General features: G+C 41.3%; 1 protein-coding gene across 1 annotated transcript in view; it reads right to left on the reverse strand.

Annotated features, from left to right (window-relative positions):
• LOC122810702 (adhesion G protein-coupled receptor E3-like) overlaps positions 1-20,954 on the reverse strand; it is a 160,358-nt gene that overhangs the window by 23,573 nt on the left and 115,831 nt on the right. The window lies entirely within an intron of this gene.

Below are 20,954 nucleotides of genomic sequence, written 5' to 3' on the forward strand. Positions count from 1 at the left end.
TAATTAGATGATGAGACTGTAACAGACATTTTACTGTAGATAGTACTGTGAGTCTAGTAGTTGTAATATACTGACTTTACTGAAGTGCATATACCATGCTCAGCTATAAGTATTACTTGTATCTACTAGGTGTGATGGCATGTACTCAAAACCTGGCATACAGAAAGGGAAAAATGTGGAAGCCTTGTTTCAGGAGGTTTCAGTATCACACTATGCCTTTCTGACTCAGATTTCTAGAAACTGATGTTTTCCCCCTTACAGGGGGATTTCAATGTGAAACATTGTCTTATGGATGATGCTGCATAGCAATGCTGCAGTCAAGGGACGCTAATTAGACATGTTTTACCCCAGAAATGTCTGTAGCTCCTATTTTCTTGCTCAAGTAAATTTTTCACTCATACAGGAATATTTGCAATGCATTTGTCTAGAGATGTTGTGGGGTAGGGGATATGTCAGTGTGTGGATACATGTAAGCATGTCTGTAGGGCATGAATGAGTCTACATGGATATATGCATGCGTGTGTGTGTGTGTGTGTGTGTGTGTGTGTGTGTGTGTGTGTGTGTGTGTGTGTGCGTGTACAGGGTGTCTTTGCTAATGTGATACATCAACCATTAAAGAGAACAATAGGGTTGTCAGGCCTGACAGCACAGCTTTTGGTTCAGAGACAAGGTAACAGGTTCATAGGTTCATAGGTTCATACTAGGGTATCTGCCCTAGGGCATTTATAAGCCTAGCCAGAGTGTGTTTGGCTTTTGCCACCCATTTTAAATTAATTTTGCTATGCCCTTTTTTGAGGTTAGTATACTGTGCCTCTGTCTAACAGTGACACAGAAGTGATACCCAGGGTAAACCTACGATCTCCCATCCACTCATCAAGATTCCTCTTGAAGAGAGTCAATGAGGGACTCTGCCTAACCTGGACTGGGATTTTATTCCAGAGTGAAGGGAGCCTCTGGGTTATGAATCTGTCCCTCCAGCATGTCCTATTTATTTCAGTGCTGAGGTTCAAGTCTCTTGAGCACGTAGCTCGATGGGATTTGGATTTTCTGAGGTGCAGCATGTCCATTAATTCTGGGTTGGACATGGCTTTATACATCAGGCACAGATCGCCTCTGAGCAGGTGGTATGCTACTGAGTAGAGCTGGAGTTTCTTTAACCGGGCAGCATATGGCATCTGTTTGAGCCCTTTGATCCTCTTGGTGAGGTACTTTTGGGGTCTTTCCAGTTGCTGCAGGTGTCTGGTAAGGTACATCCCAAAAGGGGCATTGTACTCAATTATGGGCCTGATGAGGGATGAGTAAAGAGGCACGATGACCTCCCCTGATCTAGATGTGAATCCCTTCATGATTAGGTGGGCTATATAAAATGTTTTTCTAACCACTTTGGCCACGTGGTTGTCAAATGAGAGATTGCTATCAACTTGGGTCCCCAGGTCCCTAGTTACTTCTTCCGTACTTAATGGATTACCACCTATGTGGTAATTTGTGGGCACTTTGTTTTTGTCAAAGGGGATGACTATACACTTTTTGGCATTTAGCTTGAGGCCATGGCTGTGGCACCAGTTGTCTGTTTCTATGAGGCCCTTTTGGAGGATGCTTGTGTCGGCTGGAGAGTCGATTATGGCGCCCAGTTTTCAGTCATCTGCGAACTTGGTCAGCCACAGTTTTTCCATGTTGGCCTGTACCTCCGAGAAATATATACGGAACAAGAGAGGTCCCAGGACTGAGCCTTGTGGGATGCCACTTGTAACTGGTTTGGAGTCTGACATGGCTCCAGCAATTCTAACCATGTGGGTTCTGTCCTTGAGCCAGTTTGCAACCTATCTAGTGACATAGGAGTTTATATTTAAGCTGGTGAGCTTATCTATAATGCCCGAGCGGGGTATTGTATCGAAGGCTTTTGTGAGGTCCAGGTAGGCTGTGTGGACCACCTTCCCATCGTCAATGGCCTTGGTGACTGTTTCAAAGAAATCGACCAGGTTTAAGAGGCAGGATCTGCCCTTAACAAAGCCGAACTTGGTAGGATCCAGTATCTGTAGGTCCCCAATATCCTTATTTATGAGGTCCATGATGATCCTTTTCATAGCTTTGCAGACCAAGCTAGTCAGGCTTATGGGGCGATAGTTTCCAGTATCCGTTGAGGCACCATCTTTGTGGAGAGGGACCACTGTTGCTGTACGCCACTCTTTGGGTACATATCCTGTAGTAAGGCTGAGATTGAACAGTAGTTTTATGTTTGGGTTTAGCTCTTCTTGGAGTTCATGTAAGACACAGCCCAGGACACCGTCTGGTCCCATTGATGCTGTGTTTTTTGCTTTGGAGAGGGCGGCTCTTACCTGAGCATCTGAGATGTCAGGGGGGCAGCACTCTGCTGGGATAGATATTTGCCCTTTTGGTGGGGGGTGGGGTTTGCACTGAACCTGTCAGCTAGGATTTTGGCAATGTCTGTGAGTTTGATGTATTTTTTGTCATTTTGGACTAATTCTGAACATATCTGGGAATTCCCACCCAGGTTCCTAACATAACTAAAGAAAACCTTGTGATTATCCTTAGTGTCCTGTGCAATTTTTCTCTCTAAGCTGGCCTTAGATGATTTTATGAGTGCCCATAGTTTTTTGCTAATACTGATCAGAGATGCCTTCCCTTTTTGGGATTTTGCTCTATCATGTAGTAGCTTCCTCCTTCTATTGTATAGTTTGTTTATGGCTGGGGTCCACCAGACAGGACATCTACCTTTGGAGGATTGGGTCTTGGTTATATTTGGGATTGCATGATCCATGCATTCCTGAAGGTGTACATAGAATTAATTTATAAAGGATTCTGCGGTCTGGGCCATATTTTCCACAGGCCCGGGGGCTTTGAAGGATTCCACCTCGGTTTTGAGGAGTGTGAAATTTGCTTTAGAGAAGTTTTTCACTCTGGTTTTCTGGGCATGGGGTGGGGTCGGGATGTGAATATCCAGTGAGATTAGTTTATGGTCTGATCTTACCAGTGAGGGATACACTTCTGCTCTGGAGCATAGAGTCCCCATGTTGGTGATGATCAGGTCCAGTATGTTTTCCCCTCTTGTGGGAGTGGTAACAAGTTGTTCCATAGCATTTGAGTTTATAAATTCTAGGAACCTTTGGGCTAGGGTGTTGGAGCTAGAGTAATGCTCCCAGTCTATGTTTGGGTAGTTGAAGTCGCCCAATATAATGGTGTTTGGAGAGACCTTCATATTTTCCAGTGTTCTCAGGAAGGCCGAGTGGGGTTCCTGGGTTTGGGAGGGTGGTCTGTAGCAGGCTATAAACTGGAAGGCAGTTTTACCCACTGTTAGTTGCACATGGATAGTCTATGATGCTTCGTGCTGTGCCACCAACCTGGAGGTGTGGGTATCTTTGATGAATATTGATACTCCCCCTCCTTTTGTGGTTTGGTCCAAGTTTTCGGGCCGAAAAGCATGGTATGAGGTATAACCTGGTAGTGCTGGGGTGCTCTCAGGAGCCTTGAACCAGGTTTCTGTTATTGCACAGATATCGATATTCTCCATGCTAAGGAGAGTTTCGAGTGCATGTATCTTGAGGTTTAGACTTCTGGCATTGAGTATAGCATTAATCTTAGTTTCTTATCCCTTGTGATACAAATGGAGGTGGGTTTGTCTTTTAAGCCTTGCCTAAAAAAAGGCACTATGGGGGTGGCAAGAGCCTTTGCCAATATCCGAAAGCCCAGGGGTGACAGGTGCAAGCTGTCCCTAGCGAAGCATCGTGGCTTGTCGAGCATGTCATCCCAGGCTGACAGGCATTGGATCCCCTTTGAATGACACCAATACTTAAGCCAGTTGTTGAAATTGATCATCTTGTCTTCATATTGTGGCATCATTCTTGGTGAGGGTAAGATGCTACTCAAGGTCAGGGTCATACCGGCCTGGGCTACATGCTCAGAGAGCTCCTCTATGTCTCTTTGTCTCTTTTCATGTAGTCCAGGGAGGTACATCTCAGGTCATTCACACCAGCATGGACAATGACTGAGTCATATTTGTACTTGCCTTGGAGTGACCTGAGTGCTTGTGTTATGAGGCAGATCCTAGCGCCCAACAGGCAGCTCACCATGACCTTCTCCTTGTTCAGCCTGGTGAGCGGGACGTCAGTGAGCCTGACGATAGAGTCACCTATTACAAGTGTATCAGGTGTGTTGTTTAGCCTTAAGGGCTATGACTGTTCAGCACACTGGCTTTGTGAGCTATGTGTTGCACGTGTTTTGTTTTGGGGTAGCGGTTGCTTGGGTGTCTGCTTTGGAGGTCTCTGCTGCTTAGGCAGATATTTATTTAGAGCCTCCGAGTATGTTTTTGTGTGTTTATGTGTTTGATTTGCTGTCGTGGTAGGTCTATGTGAGACTGGAATTGTAGTGAGTGTGGTTTCCTTCTCCTCCTGAATGGTTACGCCAGTACTGAGTTGAGAGAGCTTAGCCTCCAGTTTGGCTATATGGTTGCATCTCTGACATGTGTTGGAATTTGTTGGGAGAAGGATAGGGTTGTCTGTGTACATGAGGCAGTTGTAACATTGCCTCAAGATTCCCAGATTCACCAGCTGGACCAGAGAGGAGATTGACAACTGACCTTTGGACATGCTAGAATAGTATTGGGAATTCCTTTATAATTGAAAAAAAGGGCCAATGGGGAACAAGGTACTCAAGGGGAGTTTGTGAGGGTGTAGTGCTTTTAATTTTTTAATGCTGACTTATACAATTGCTTTAGTGAGCAAGTGCCAGGCTTTAGAGTAGGAATAGGGTGTTTATTATGAGAACTAAATCAGTTCTAAGGGAAAAAGTGAAGAGCAGACTTTGTGGAGCCGAGAATGGTTTAAACCCAATTAAGCGGTGCTGCCTGATCGCGCAAAGCCGCTCTAAAGTGGGTTTTATAGAGGGGGACTTGAAAGAGCTAGAAATTGTCCCAAAACGGCCAATAGACTACCAGTTTCTTGTGCTGGGAACACTCCTCCAGGGATAGATAGGCTGCTCTGAGCTCCCCACTGCCACTGGTGAACAAAGAAGCCTTCCTTTATCCAAGAAAGGAAATGGGCAACACAGGAACTTTCCAAAAGTCCAGAAGACAGCAAAGCCTGTATTTGGACTACTCTAGGGCAGGAAAGATGGGAAATAAGGATAATTTTTTTTTTTTTTTTTGCAACAAACAGCAGAAAAATGCAATAAATATGTAACACAGGCTAGCGCACTTGAGTGTGTAGCCTCAACAGGTAAATGCAACAAACAGGACAAACTTTAAAAGTGCAGGTGCAAAAACAACTTTAAACAGTTTAAAACAGTTCAAGAAGCAGAAATACTTGCAGTTTAGCTAGATTGGACAGTCGCCCAGGTAGTAGCAGGAAAAAAACACTTTTATCAGGTTAGCAGTCGCTCTTTTAGCCTCTCTGCTGCTAGCACCACTCTGCAGGACCACGAGGAGCTTGGCTGAGTACTAACAAGTGCAAAAGCCGCGCCAAAGTGGGTTTTATACAGGGGGACTTGAAAGAGCTAGAAATTGGGTCAAAACGGCCAATAGACTACCAGATTCTTGTGCTGGGAACACTCCTCCAGGGTTAGATAGGCTGCTATGCTAATGACAGCTTTCTCATTGTGGATACACCTGTCCCTGCATTAGAATTTCTCACTCTTGTGCTAACTGACCAAGTGGCATTGGACAATTAGCATAGGCATTGAGAATGTTTAATTCTATTTCTGCAATCCTGTGCTAAATCTGAAAATAGTCCATGTGGATGTGTACAACCCTACTTATTAAATAAAATATAGTGAAATAAAATAAACACTAACAAGCAATTCACACACACCAGACTGAGGTCATGCATCAGTGACAGTTACACTGCATAAAAAAAAGGAAAATGTACAAGCATTAACAATGATCAGAAAAGTTTCAACAAACCTATGAGCAGTGTTTTATGTCCTCCAACCCTTCAAAAAAGGGAATTTGCCTACTGAAGTTATGATTTAATATGGTAGCGGATATAGTATAAAGCTGATTGTACAATGCTTCAGTACAAAATGGCTGACTATCATTTTACCATTCAGTTTTACTTACCTTTTGTTCCAGTGCAGCATAATATGTCAGCAAAATTAACTAGTTTACCTATTCACACATCTAAACTGCTGAAATTAATATGTTAACTATTAGTAACCAGCTGAATAAATAAATGTTGCTGATAAGATTTCTGACTACCAAAGCAGTTCTAAATAACGTTTCACTTTTGTGAGCTCTCATTTCAAATATGTGACTAGGCAGCAGGCTCAGTTTTACAGTGTATGAGCTCCACTAGCAGAAGTAACAAAGTAAGGGACCTTTAAATGAATAACAGTGCAGTGGTGCCATGAGGATCATAGCAGAGTTATTATAATTAGTGGAACCACAGGTAAGAATAACAAAATCAGGCCTTCTCCAGCACAGAATTAGCAGGATGAGAGACTTTAACAACATTCAAATAATCAGAGATGACCCTTTAAGTTTAATGGGAATGAAAGGATTTTCAATGGGAATAATAAAGGTAAGAGGTGTAACAGGCTTATCAAGGACAAAAACCTGACAAACAATTACTGAAAACAGATGTTAGAACAATAAGCTGAGATGGGGAGTCCCAGCCAGATGAATCGATTTGGGGATTCCAGAAGTAATACTTAAGGAGATTCACATCAGGAGGCCCTCCCATGGGTAAGAGATGGAGTGGGCCACTATTAGCATTAATACAGTATGTGACTGGTATACAATTGTTTTCTAATGCAAAGTCAACTATTACAAGGTACCAGGAAATCTGCAAATATTAAATTGTGATATGGAACAAATAACATGAAAAAGCTACACTAAGACTGATGGCATCTGAATTCTGCAGAACTTGAAGATTACTTGGATGAATAAACTGACCAAAAAGGATGCAAAATATTTGTGTACAACGATGAGAAAGATTTCACATATCTCCATACTTAACCAAATTAACTAGCAGGAATGTTGCTGCTCAGAGATGCTGAGGGTCTGATCCTTTGATGTTTTAGTACCAGCTATAATATTTATGTGCTAGGCATTGCAGTGCTTTTATTCTTTTAGTCATATTTATCACAATTTATTTTAGCTTAACTGAGTTGTACTTTGCATTCATTGTATATTAAATTTGTGTTTTTCTTTGCGTTAATTATGTAAGACATGTTAAGAAATATTTTTCTTTTTTCTGCTCTCACTGCAAATATATTAAGTTTAAGTGATCTGTCAGAGGAGCTGAGAAGTATTTTTTAAGGTTAGCAGAAAAGAGAAACCTCTTAGTCTTTAGGAGATGCCACTGACTTGCTGTTATGAGACTACGTTTTCCACCTGTCCTCCCTTTCAGTGTTGTACAATATAACTCAGTGGTGCTTGAGCTTCCAACCCTTTTTGTACATTTGACTTTGGAATCTCCTCCCAGTCTCTTCTTGTATGCTTATATGAGTAAGCAACAGAAGTTCAAACTATGAGGGTCCTTTCCTTAGACTTTAAAACTTCTCTCTCACTCTCTTTCATATTTTCATAATGTTTAGAGCATGTTGCAATATGAGTATTAATCTATTTTGTTACAACCTGCTTTTGAAATAGAGACATCTGGGCAAGCCTAACAAACACTCATAGCCTACAAACCACATCTCAGGAATTAGTACTTCTGTTTTGCACCTAGTCAGAGCAGAAGCACATTGACATTATTTTCTGCCTTTCCTAGAGATCAACAACCACTGCAAACCATGAAAACTGCTTTTAAGAAGTAGCTTGGGATTAGTGCTACCATTTTGCTCCTCGTGAGAGAAGGAGTACAGAGATATTAATTCCTGACTCTGAGCCATAGCATTACCACACAGTAGCATGGTACTCTGCACTTGTGAGACACGGGCATTTAGAGACATATGTTTACCCCACAGTAGCATGGAAATCTTCACTGGTGAGACGCATGCATTTAGAGCCATATGTTAACCCCACAGTAGCATGGTGCTCTGCACTTGTGAGACACAGGCATTTAGAGCCCTCTTTTTAAAAACAAATCCTTCATGAAGTTTCATTCATCCCTGAAGTCTGTGTTTGTGGTGACCATTCGTGCAGCCCTAACCAGTTGCCCCTTGACCACAGATTTTCTCTGTGAAAAAGGATGGCAACTGGAGAATTGAAGGAAGGTGTTAGAATAAGTTTCCTTACGAAATATTTTTGCCAAGTAGCACTTGGTGATACAGTCTTTAATCAAGTGTACATCAAGGTAGGATATACTGTCTTCAGCAAAGCATGAAGTAAATTTAAGAAACTTAGTCGTCAAGTTAAAAAATTCAACTAACTCCTGGGCTACTTTACTGTCTCCCTTTAGAATAATAAAAATATTGTCCAGGAAGCATGTGTAAAATTATTTTTTTTCCTGGATGTTAGGGTTGGCCATGACAAACTCCCTCTCCCAGTACGCCATGACCAGGTTAGCTAAACTAGCTCCACATGGGGAGCCCATGGCCACACCTATCTTCTGAAGAAAATATTTATTATCAAAGGTCCCGTAGTTATAGGACAGGATTATGTCTAATAGTTCCCCTATGAGTTGCATTTCTGAACAAGAGGCCCCTTTTACTCTCATCATAAAGGTCACCCACTCCACTGCTTCTAAATGAGGAATAGAAGAGTAAATGTCCTTAATATCAACTGTGAGGAAATTATACTCCTCACTAAAAGGTATTTTGTTGACGTTCTCCAAGAAGGACCATGAATCCTTGGAGATCTGGGTTTCACTTTTGACATATTTTTTCAGAATATTATCAACCACTTTAGCACTAGCGTATGTAATGCTGTTCCTTGCGTTCACTAACGGGCACATAGGAGGATTGCGTAGGTCCTTATGGACCTTAGGGATTCTGAATAAAATGGGAATCCTGGGGGCCGGCATGGTGAGGTAATTATATAATTCATTGTCTATTCTTGCTTCAATAAACATATATTCGTGGTTCTTCTTGGAGAACTTCAACAAAATACCTTTTAGTGAGAAGTATAATTTTCTCACAGTTGATGTTAAGGACCTTTACTCTTCTATTCCTCATTTAGAAGCAGTGGAGTGGGTGACCTTTATGATAAGAGTAAAAGGGGTCTCTTGTTCAGAAATCCAACTCATAGGGGAACTATTTGACATAATCCTGTCCTATAACTACGTAACCTTTGATAATAAATATTTTCTTCAGAAGTTAGGTGTGGCCATGGGCTCCCCATGTGGTGCTAGTTTAGCTAACCTGGTCATGACGTATTGGGAGAGGGAGTTTGTCATGGCCAACTCTAACACCCTAACATCCAGGAAAATTTTTTATTTTACACACACTTCTTGGACGATATTTTTATTATTTTAAAGGGAGACACTGAAGTATCCCAGGATTTAGTTGAATTTATTAACTCAACAACTAGGTTTCTTAAATTTACTTTGTGCTTTGATGAAGACAGTATATCCTACCTTAATGTACACTTGATTAAAGACTGTATCAGCAAGTGCTAATTGGCTAAAATATTCTGTAAGAAAACTTATTCTAACACCTTCCTTCAGTTCTCCAGTTGCCATCCTTTTTCACAGAGAAAATCTGTGATCAAAGGGCAACTGGTTAGGGCTGCGCGAATGGTCACCACAGACACAGACTTCAGGGACGAGTGTAACTTCATGAAGGATTTGTTTTTAAAATGAGGTTACCCTTTGAAATTGATTCTTGATTTGGTGGATGAAGTTCAGTCAAAAAGAAACAGGGGAATTTATTTACCCATACTTAATCAGAATACAGTACACCAGACAAATACAAGTCGGGTTGTCAAAGGCATAAGTCCTTATAGTTTTATTCTAACATTTAGCATGGATGGTAAAACAGTGACAGCTATAGTTCAAAAAATTTAGAATTTGTTCATGAACGACGTAGCATTGAGGATCAAACTCCAGGGTTACCCCACTGTAGTCTATAAACGGGGACCCAATCTAAAAAAGTTACTGGAGAGGAAATCGAGGAAGGTAGGAAGTCTGTTAGGTATGTCTAAGTTTAACATGTGTCAGTTATGTAAACACATGGAGACAAGATACACCTTTGAGGTGAGAGGTAGGAGGTAGAAAATAGGGGGTAAATTCAACTGTCAGAGTAAACAGGTGGTCTATCTAGCAAGGTGTTCCCACTGTCCAGTCTTCTATATTGGAAAGACCGACAGAAAATTGCGAGAACGAGTGTATGAACACATATACGCTATAGGGAGACGTAAAGGAGAGAATGCCCTTGTGAGACACATAATGGACCATCCATCCCATAGTTTCACCTTTCGAGTTATAGATCACGTCCCTATAGATAATAGGGAGGCCCTGAGTCTTTGATTCTGGAACGTTGTGAATTAATTTGGTAACTAAGACTAGATGCTTGTCACTACCCAGGCATCAATTAATTGAGTTCCATTGTGTGTGTTTTGAGACTGAAAAGTTTGAGTAGATAAATAATAACAATTTTCAAACACACAGTTTCTTTTGCGCAATGATGTGACAGGATGATTTTGCTTTATTAAAGTTTCTCATAAATTACTTTAATTTATTATATTAATTACAAATATTTATTATTTTTTACAGTAGAGTTTTTCACATTAAAACGTTAGGCCTATGTAACATTGTTTAAACATATATATAAACATGACTTTTATGGGTTTACCAATTTTTAATGTGTCATTTGATTTTTTAGTTTTTAATTTGTGATAAATTTTGCTATGTCTACAAAGCAATGGGTTAAGTAAATTAGGCACATTGCTTTGTTTTATTTATTTACTTATTCATTTTGTTGATGCTTAAATGTTTTTAAAGTAGGATACATTCATTGAGTGGTTTGCTGTTGCTATCTGGCACTATGAAATTGTAACATAAAGAATGTATCACTTTAAAAGTTTGTAAAGCTGGGGAGCGGCTTGCGAGTGTTCCACAATGCAGGCAACCTTCAATGCATGTCTAGCAATCATGTGACTATTAGGAGGGGAATTTAAACGCGTTTCCTGTGCAGGCTTTTTTCTGAAGAAGTTGATTTATTCAATTCAACGAAAAGCTTTTTTATGTGCTTAAATTCTATGTTACGGTATATTAAACGCACCTTGGATTTATTCGACTTGTGTATGGTGTTGGTGTAGTACTGGTCGGCTTGCCTGAGCGGATTTCATGTGTGTGAGTTTACTTAGAGCCATATATTTACCCCACAGTAGCCTGGTGCTCTGCACTGGTGAGACACAAGCATTTACAGCCATATATTTACCCCAATGTAGCATGGTGCTCTGCACTGGTGAAACACTCTTCTAACAACATTTTCAAACAATGGAATAACCTTCCTCAAAATATAGCTAATAAACCACTGTGGTGGTGGTGCTGCAGTAGCGTTGTCGCCTCACAGTAAGACGTTGTCCTATTCAATTCTCAGCTAGAGCGTCTTCTGTATGGAGACATGTGTGAATGGGCGTACCTTTGTTGAAGGTTGTGTGTCAGGGCTGGCAACTCGGCACGTAAAAATCCACTGCCAATCAATAGCGGACCGGAGTTCTGCTGTGGCGACCCCTAACCGCAGAAAGACACAACAACTAAGACTTCAAACAACTACTACACAACTATCTGGCTACTCATTGGCTTTGCTCCTGTCATCCGCCAGGATAACTACTAACCCTCCATCTACTCTCTTGTCTCCTCACCTCTCGCTGTTTCATTGCTCTTCACCCACTTCAGCATCTTCTCTCTCTCCCACTGTCTTCTCTTGTTCGCAGTAATCTAGTACTGTATGGCACCACTTGAAGTACATTGTATTGATAGTTGTGCTATGCTGGAAACTGCAATTGAAACCCCTATTACTTGAGAACTCTTTCTCAAGGAGTACCTGTATTCACTAATTACTCTTTTATACACTGTAAGCTCATGGCAATAAAATCTTAGAAAGTTCTCTTAACATTAATCTGTATAATTTATATTTTGTAGCACTATTGTTTGTAGTTTAAGCCTTTATATAAACATGTGCTTGTTCACAATTAAGTGCTCTGTTTTAATATTTCTGCTTGTCTTAAATATCAAATGCAAATAATGTACTGTTTTTCTGGAGCTTTTCTCCCCGGGCCTCCTCTGAAAATGGGCCACTGGCCCAGTCTGACTATTTTCCCGGTCAAAAAATGTAATAAATAAGTAAAATAAATAAATAGAGCCTATCATCACCCCGCAGTGGCATGGTGCTCTGAACTGGTGAGACACAGGCATTTAGAGCCATATGTTTACCCCACATTAGCATGGTGCTCTGCACTGGTGAGACACAGGCATTTAGAGCCATATGTTTACCCCACAGCAGCACAGTGCCCTGCATTGGTGAGACACAGGCATTTAGAGTCATATGTTTTCCTATGCAACATAGTCTCCAATTTCAATTGACAACTACCTAGTACTTAATCCATTGGACATATTGTGTGAGAGATGTATTTATTCAATATTATTGAATGCAAATATTCATACAAAGCCATGAGAAGAAATAAGCAGGTCATCAATAACACATAATACCACACTAAACAAAGTACACACAGCTCAGGCCAAACAAATAGACCTTTATTTGCTGAGGCTCTTAAAAGTAACCTAGCTAAACCAGAGATGCCTCCTAAAAATAACTTAAGAAAAAAGCACCCACACTAACCTCACAAATGTACAACACAGGCACCCAACTTGAAACATACACCCAAGTGTCCTGCTGACTCGATTCAAAAGTCCATAAGGCAAACCTTTAAACACTCCAAAATCCTGGTCATAGGTGACTTCATAGTCACACTGAACATTGTTCACCAGGCTGAGCAAAGACAGGGTCATAGCCAGTTACCTATCAGGTTCCAGGATTGTCAAATTATGCAAGCACTCAAGTCCTCACACAATGAGTACAGATATTACCCAGTCATACATACACATGCCTATAAATAACATGAAATGAAGCTCCCTGCACTATATGAAGAGAGAGATGATGGAGCTTTTGGATTATGTGTCTGAGGCTGGTACAAACCTAGCCTTGAGCAGCATTCTGCCATTATCAACACATGCAACAATTCAAACAAAAAAATATTGTTTTCAACAACTGGCATAGCTTCTGTTGCCATTCAAATTGGGTAGATTATATACCAGCCTGCGAGGAGATGATAGGCAGATGTAACTGCTTTTCCTGGGATGAACTGCACCTCTCATCTCAAGGATTTCGTACACCGACTAAATCGTTTCCAACCCCATATAGCATTTTTAGGCAATGTCTGTTCTCTAAAGCTTTCAACATAGCAATGCAGTATCTTCATAGCATTAAAGTATTGCTACTCAATGGTATCAGCCTTAAGAAAAAAAAAACCTCCGCTCCCTACAAGCACTCCCCACCCTGGAAAAAAATGCATATATTCATCATCACAGAGGCCTGGTTCTAGACCAATGAAAGCACTCCATCTCTGCAGGGTTTTAATGCCTAACACATGTTCAGGCCCACTGCAGGTGATGTCTCCATACTCTAAAAGAATGAACATTTGGATACTGCACATGAAACTTAATTTGATCAGAAGATGGCCACTGAGAGACCTAAAGACTGCTATTTGGCAACTTAAGTAAATCCAATGAAGAGATAAATTCTAATGAAGTAAGCAACACAGTCTTACAGTATTGCTGAATTACTCTTAAGCTGTCTTGAAAACTCAGCAGTTCTTGTAAGTATGCCTTGCAGGATTGTCATAATGAGGAATGAGCCTCAGACTTCTTTTTTGATGCATGTATGGATGAACTGACTAAATAGTCCAATGTCTCGTACACCATCTTATGTAAGTTACTGAGTGTAATACTTTTATGCATTAGTTATGGTGGACATTGCATGTCTTAAACCCAAACATTTTTTATTTTTGTTAGGTCATTGTGTCAGGGACTAATGCAGCTGAGGACTGGGGCTCTTCTAATTTATTTATTCATTTCTGTGTAGGTCTGGGTCATTTTTTTTAAATAAACCAGAGTTCTCATCCTTAATATTTACCACATCAGCCATGCAAAGCAGTGTTGAATGGTGCAGTGTTTACCAGATTTATCCAAAGAATCATTAACATTTGTGGTGAGAGCATTATATAGTACCAGCAAAGCCTTGGAAATCATGCCTTTCTAGTTTACAGCTCTCCAAATGGTTTTGCAATTCCATAGGTAACAGACTTTACCTTTTAATAGTTTCATTTTAACTCCACTGTTCACTCTTCTTGGTTTTGACTGAAATGTATAGCTTCATAGGTGTGTACTAGAGTAATGGCACTGGAGCCTTTAGAAACCTAGCCCAAAAAGATTGCCCAGGCACCTTGCCACCAGATGTTAGTTAACAGTGCTCCTATCCAGTACGGCAACTGGAATGATCCCTGGAGTGAACTTTCTGTTACCCATCCACTCATCAAGATTTCTCTTGAAGAAGGCCAGCAAGGTGCTCTGCTTGACATGAATGGGAAGCTTATTCCAGAGTATGGGCAGTCTTTGGGAGATGAACCTGTCCCTCCAGCATGTTCTGTTAATTGTGGTAATGAGGTTATGATTTCTGGAGCGTGTGTAGCGGGTGGACTGGGATTTCTTTAGGTGTAGCATTTCAAGTAGGGCTGGGTCGGACATGGCTTTGTAAGTCAAACAGAGATCACCTCTAAGTAGGCAATAAGAGACCGAAAACAGCTGAAGTTTCATGAGTCTGTCCATGTAGGACATGTGTTTAAGGCCTAGGATCCTTTTTGTAAGGTACTTTTGTGGCCTCTCCAGCTGTTGTAGGTGACTGGTCAGGTACATGTTAAATGGGGTGTTATATTTGATGATTGGTCTAATGAGGGATTTGTAGAGAGCGATGATGACCTCTTTCTTCCCGGATGCAAAAGCTTTGGTTATAAGATGTGCCACGTAGAAGGACTTTCTGACTGCAGTGGCAATGTGGTGGTCAAAGGTGAGGTGGCTGTCGACCTGGGTGCCCAGATCTCTTATGGCCCCTTCAGTGTTCAGTGGGATCCACTCAACATGGTAATTCGTGGGAATTGAGTTTTTTCCAAAGGGGATGATAATGCATTTTTTGGCGTTAAGCTTCAGCCCATGGTTCCAACACCAGTCATTGTTCTCAGAACGGTCCTTTTGTAGGATGTCTCCATCACTTGGGGAGTTGATAATGACTCCTAGCTTGTAGTCATCAGCGAACGTGGTCAGCCAGTGTCCTTCTGTTGGCCTAGACTTTTGAGAAGTAGATGCCAAACAGGAGAGGGCCCAGGACCGAGCCCTTTGGGACTCCACTCATGACTGGTCAAAAGTCTGATTGGAATCTTTAATTTTCACTCTGTTTGTCCTGTCTGTGAGCAAATTTGCAACCCACCTAGTGAGGTAAGGATTGATACCTTGTTTGGTGAGTTTATCAATGATACCTGAGTATATATTTGCTATGCAAGCTGAGTAGCATGGGAAATGTATGGAAGTGATCCAGGAAAAAAAATCTGGTTTTGTAGAAAAAGCTCCATGTTAAACTATGCTAGTAAAAGATATTTAAAAATAACATAACTAATTGTCAGGACATTTAGATATGCCATAATAGTGGTGTCAGACTATCCCCCGGATTTATTAATCATCTGTGCAGGACTAATCTAGTCCTGCAAGGAAGGGGCAGTTTAAGAGGAGGACGGCAGAGCACCATGCATATTAATGAAGGCACGCTGCCTGAACTCCAAATCCTACATGGACCATGGACGAGTGCAGGGGGTGTGTCTGAGAGCAGAGCTCTCAGAATAAACATGCCCCTGCAAAGTAGAAAAGAAGAATGTGTAAATAAATGAGCGAGACAGCTCACAAGTGTCCGTATATCCACACCAACAGTCCCCATGTGTTCAACAGCAACAGAACAGTCAAATAAAATGAAGAATCCTTATTACTGATGTATTTTAAAACCCGGAGTACAGCTAACAAAAGGTGCACGGGTTTGCCCATCGCCTAGCTATGGTTAAAGCAGCTGAAAAGGCTGAAGAGGGTAACAAGGAATATATATGCAAATGAAGCAGCACAGCAATAGTGGAGTGGTTAGAGCATCCACCTAATGAATAGGCATTCCTGGTTCAAGTCCCACCGCAGCACAAATAATTTTCCATGAGAAATCTGTATATGAACATAATTTTACATCATTTTGCCATATAACTTACAGAATAACAATTAAATGTGAACTGGAGTACTGCATGAAATGCACATGTGAAGTGTTAGTGTCATAATGAATAAGGCACATGTACGCAGGTCTAAACACAAATAAGCAACGGTAAGCGTGTCCAAGTGTGCTTGTGCAGGAGTAAGCATTGCCCACACAGAGTAAGCAAAGTAGAAACTAATGAGTTTAAGAAACTGTAACCAGAGGTTAGCAGTTATTACCATCGCGCAAACCCACACAAACCTGATTACAACCGAAGTAAAGTGCCCTAATCACTCTGGATCTAAGGGCCCAAGTTTCGCCCAGCAACAAAACAAGCTGCCTCAGCAAGGCTCAAACCCAGGACTCTGTACATTATAGTCACAGTAATTAACCAATATATATATATATATATATATATATATATATATATATATATATATATATATATATATATATATATATATATATATATATATATATACAACCATGGGGGGACACAGTGCACCTGTGAAATCTAATCTTGGAACACAGACAGGAATGTCCCTTGCGGCACGCCCCAAAAATGTACATATTATGGAAAGAAGCAGGTGCGACAACCATTCTGGCCGGGGTGCGGACATATGCGGAATACAAGGGTGGGAAAGCCTGATGACCCATGGGTCGAGACAACGTATGACATGGGTCCCGTGAAGTGGAGAGTGGGCAGCGTGTAGTGGTGTGTTCAGACCCGACATGCACCCAGAGTAAAGATGGGTGCTGTAGAGGAGGTGCGGGTGGGGGAACTATGGGTAACTAGTTATGGGTCTAGGTGTTCAGGTGTTGGCTGATGTGGGTCTATACGGACATCCCCAAGGATGCAAGCAAAAGTGTTCATTGGGCAGAGGTGTCACCCAACGAGCAGCTACACCCACTACGAGTCCCACTGCAGCAAAGTCTAATCTACATGGCAAAGAACAGAATAACCAAATGTAGATGTATATATGTAGAGGTATGTGTGTGTATATCTACTCATAGCTATATGAAGATATACCTCTCCCTCTCCGTAGTATAAATGTATACATAAAGAAACAGAATACATATACATACCCACATATAGATATATACATATGCAGACACCCATACATCCATATGTCGTTAGACATATATATATATATATATATATATATATATATATATATATATATATGTATTTATATATATTTATATATATTTATATATGCATACAAATACAGATATATACATGTATTTGTATATAGATATGTAGAAATATATATATGTATATATGTTTATAAACATACACACATATATAGCTAGGATATTAATTGAATCATGTAAGTAAATTACATCTGTTAACCAGGTAAGTCTGGCTGAGCTTTTGGCTCATTTACAGCAGACACCCGGGGAGAAAAGCTCCTCAGAACTAGAAAACAATGTGTTACATATTAGTATACAGCAGATATATATATATATATATATATATATATATATGTATATATATATATATATATATATATATATATATATATATATATATATATATATATATATATATATATATATATATATATATATATATATATGTATATATATAGATCTGTATATAGATATATATATATATATAGATATGATACACCAGTTAAGGATTACATATGCTCACAGGCCATGCCAATGGGGGTGAGGGGTCCAATCAACAAACGGGTAACACGTAGCATCAACCCCCCCCACACCTAGACAGGTGGAACTTACAAACACACGATACAAGTAAACACACCACTGCTTCCCAGAACACAGGCATGATACTACCAGTGGGAGAGACCTGCCAAGTCTAATCGTGAAACAAAGACATCAATGTCCCTTGTGGGACACCCCAAAAATTAATTATCATCGGAGTCAGTCCCTGTAATGATTCATCCAGGCTGTATACGTACACGGACCAGTAGGTTGTGCAAGCCTGATGACCCATGGGTCGACACCATGTATGACATGGGTCCTGCCATGTAGAGAGTGGGCAGTGTGTAGTGGTGTGGTTAGGCCCCATCTGTGCCCGCAGTAAGGATGAGTGCTGTAGAGGAGGGGCAGGTGGGGGAACTATGGGCATGCAATTATGGGCCTAGGCATGCAGGTGTTGGCTGGCACAGTTGTATTAGGACCGCCCCGGGGATGAAAGTAATATTGCGAATTGGGGAGAGCTTACGCCCATTTCTCTCAACCTCTAAGAACAAAACCACTGGACAGAACATAAACCGTTGGAGGGACAAATAGGGACAGAAAGCACATATTCCACTTACAATCTTAGAAAGCTGATAGAATAATAGGTTATGCATTAGCATGACTCGGCTGAAGGATGTGGGGTCCTAAATCCAATTACTTGTCTGTATATAATGGTGTCAGTTCCCATGTATTTGCCAGACAGGTGCAGATTGCAAGAGGAACACACCAATAGTATGAAGCAAACTCTGGACAGGCCGCCGATTCTGTACAGTTGACAGGCATGCTTACGCCTAACAGGCAGCCATTCCCGATATGGGTCCCACCACAGCACAGTCCAATTTACATAGCTAAGTACGGTATAACCATATGTGTTGTTGCATAACCCACTACACAACACCTACAAACACATGGTCGCAACACCCCACTGTAGGTATGTAAGCCGATGTAATAGGCATCACAAGGTATTATTGTAGTCCTCACCCCCACCCAGGGGTGTGAGTGTCTGACGCAAACACCAAATGCAGTGCATATGCACACCTGTTGTCGTAGACAACATGGCCAGCTGTGGACCTTCCCTGCAGTCATCCTGCACATCCCTGGATAATCCTCCTAGTAACACCCCCCTTTTTGCCCCATGCACACCATATACCTATCAGCCCCTGTTCCATTTCTATTAATGTTTACGGGTACATGTAGGTGACACCGTCTTCCCCCACTATATTGCCAGTATCTGGAACCCCAACCCACATGTAATATCACAGCTGCCCCACAGAACACATGTAACTAACACATGAAGGAACACCACAAGCACACCTGGAGCAGCACAGGCTCACCACTTTGCAAAACCCCCCTACCTCACAATCTATACCACTACATCAACTAGTGATACTGACACCTCTTGTCCTGCCTCGTATACAAATCTCAACATCCGACATATCTTGCCTATTGCTCCCCATCCAATTATACCTATGGGCTACTATACAGTTACAATGTCACCCCCACAACCTACCTGCCTACTCCTTAGCTATTCACCTCTACTGTACCACACAGGTATGGAATAACTACACCTACCCCGAATACCTGCATGTAACCTATCAAGACCTCTGAAACAGGAATCCTACCTCACCTTAAACTGACCTTTGTCAACAGCCATACCTGACATGTAAACCTGACCTAAGCATGGATAATACTGACAGTTTAACGTAAACTAAGCATGATTAATGGGGGATGTAGCTATGTTATGTCTGTTACCCTCTATTAATGTGAACACCCCAGTATTAATTGGGATATGTAACTAGGGTCAATGTAGAGCTCTGCACCCTGGGCCACCTCTGACAATGGACAATCATACAGTCCAACTGTCCCATTTGACAGATGTGTACAAAATGCACAACGTTGTGCGTGTGTATGCGGGAGCAAGCGGGTATAAGCCTGTTTGGCTGCCGGTATGCGAGTACCACACTGGTGAAGCAATGTAGAGGCTGAGTGCAAGACGCCACAACCAGAGGTTAGTAATGCTGTGGTTCACGCAAACAAGTGCATACCCACCTACAAATGTTCTACAGTGCCTTAGTCAAGTCACCCTGTAGCCAACAGCTGTTGTCGTGGTCATTAACAAAATAATCTGCATTGTCAGGTTGCAAACTCCCGACCCTGCACACTATAGTAGACATGAGTTCCACTAAGCCATGGAAGATACATGTTCAACTGCTGTGATCACAAACACATCATCCAGCAGAGGCATCCAACAGTGTAGAAAATGTATATAATTATGTAGATGTATGTGCATGTGTATGTACAGATATATATATATATATATATATATATATATATATATATATATATATATATATATCTATGAAGAATGAACGTTGTGACAATAAAGCATACAAAAAGAACAAGAAGAAAAACAACAGCAACACCTGCATTATTTTGTGCTGTCATCTTATATTATATCAAGCTGGGCAGGGGTGAGCAAATCATTGCTTCTCAAACCACAGGCAGGATACTACCAGTGGGAGTAACATTGTCCACCTGCTAAGTCTACCTTGCGAAGAATTACAGGGTAGTCTCTTGTGGGGACGGTGTCACCTACATGTACCCGTAGACATTAATAGAAATGGAACAGGGGCTGATAGGTATATGGTGTGCATGGGGCAAAAAGGGGGGTGTTACTAGGAGGATTATCCCTTGTGGGACTACCCAAAAATTGAGAGTTGTTTGGACTTCCAACCATTACACAAGCCAGGGCAGGTATGTTCAAGGACTAAAAGGTTGGGAGAACCTGATGATACATGGGTTGAGACAACATACGTGTAGGGTCCCTAACGCTGGGTAGAGGGCAATGTGTGGAGGTGTGTTATGGCTGGGATAGCAACTGGAGAATAGATGGTTTGTGTGTATGTGGAACTTGTGTGGGGTAGAGGAACCATGGGTATGAAATATGGATCCAGGCATGTCAGGGTTGCATGGCCCGGTTCTAACTGGACCGCCTCCTGGAGGTCAGCGAGTTTGTTATACATATATATGCATGCACACATACATACATCTATATGTAGAAGTACATTCCC

This window comes from Protopterus annectens, chromosome 9.part0 (assembly GCF_019279795.1).
Source record: "Protopterus annectens isolate FY-2018-M chromosome 9.part0, PAN1.0, whole genome shotgun sequence".
NCBI lineage: Eukaryota > Metazoa > Chordata > Ceratodontiformes > Protopteridae > Protopterus > Protopterus annectens.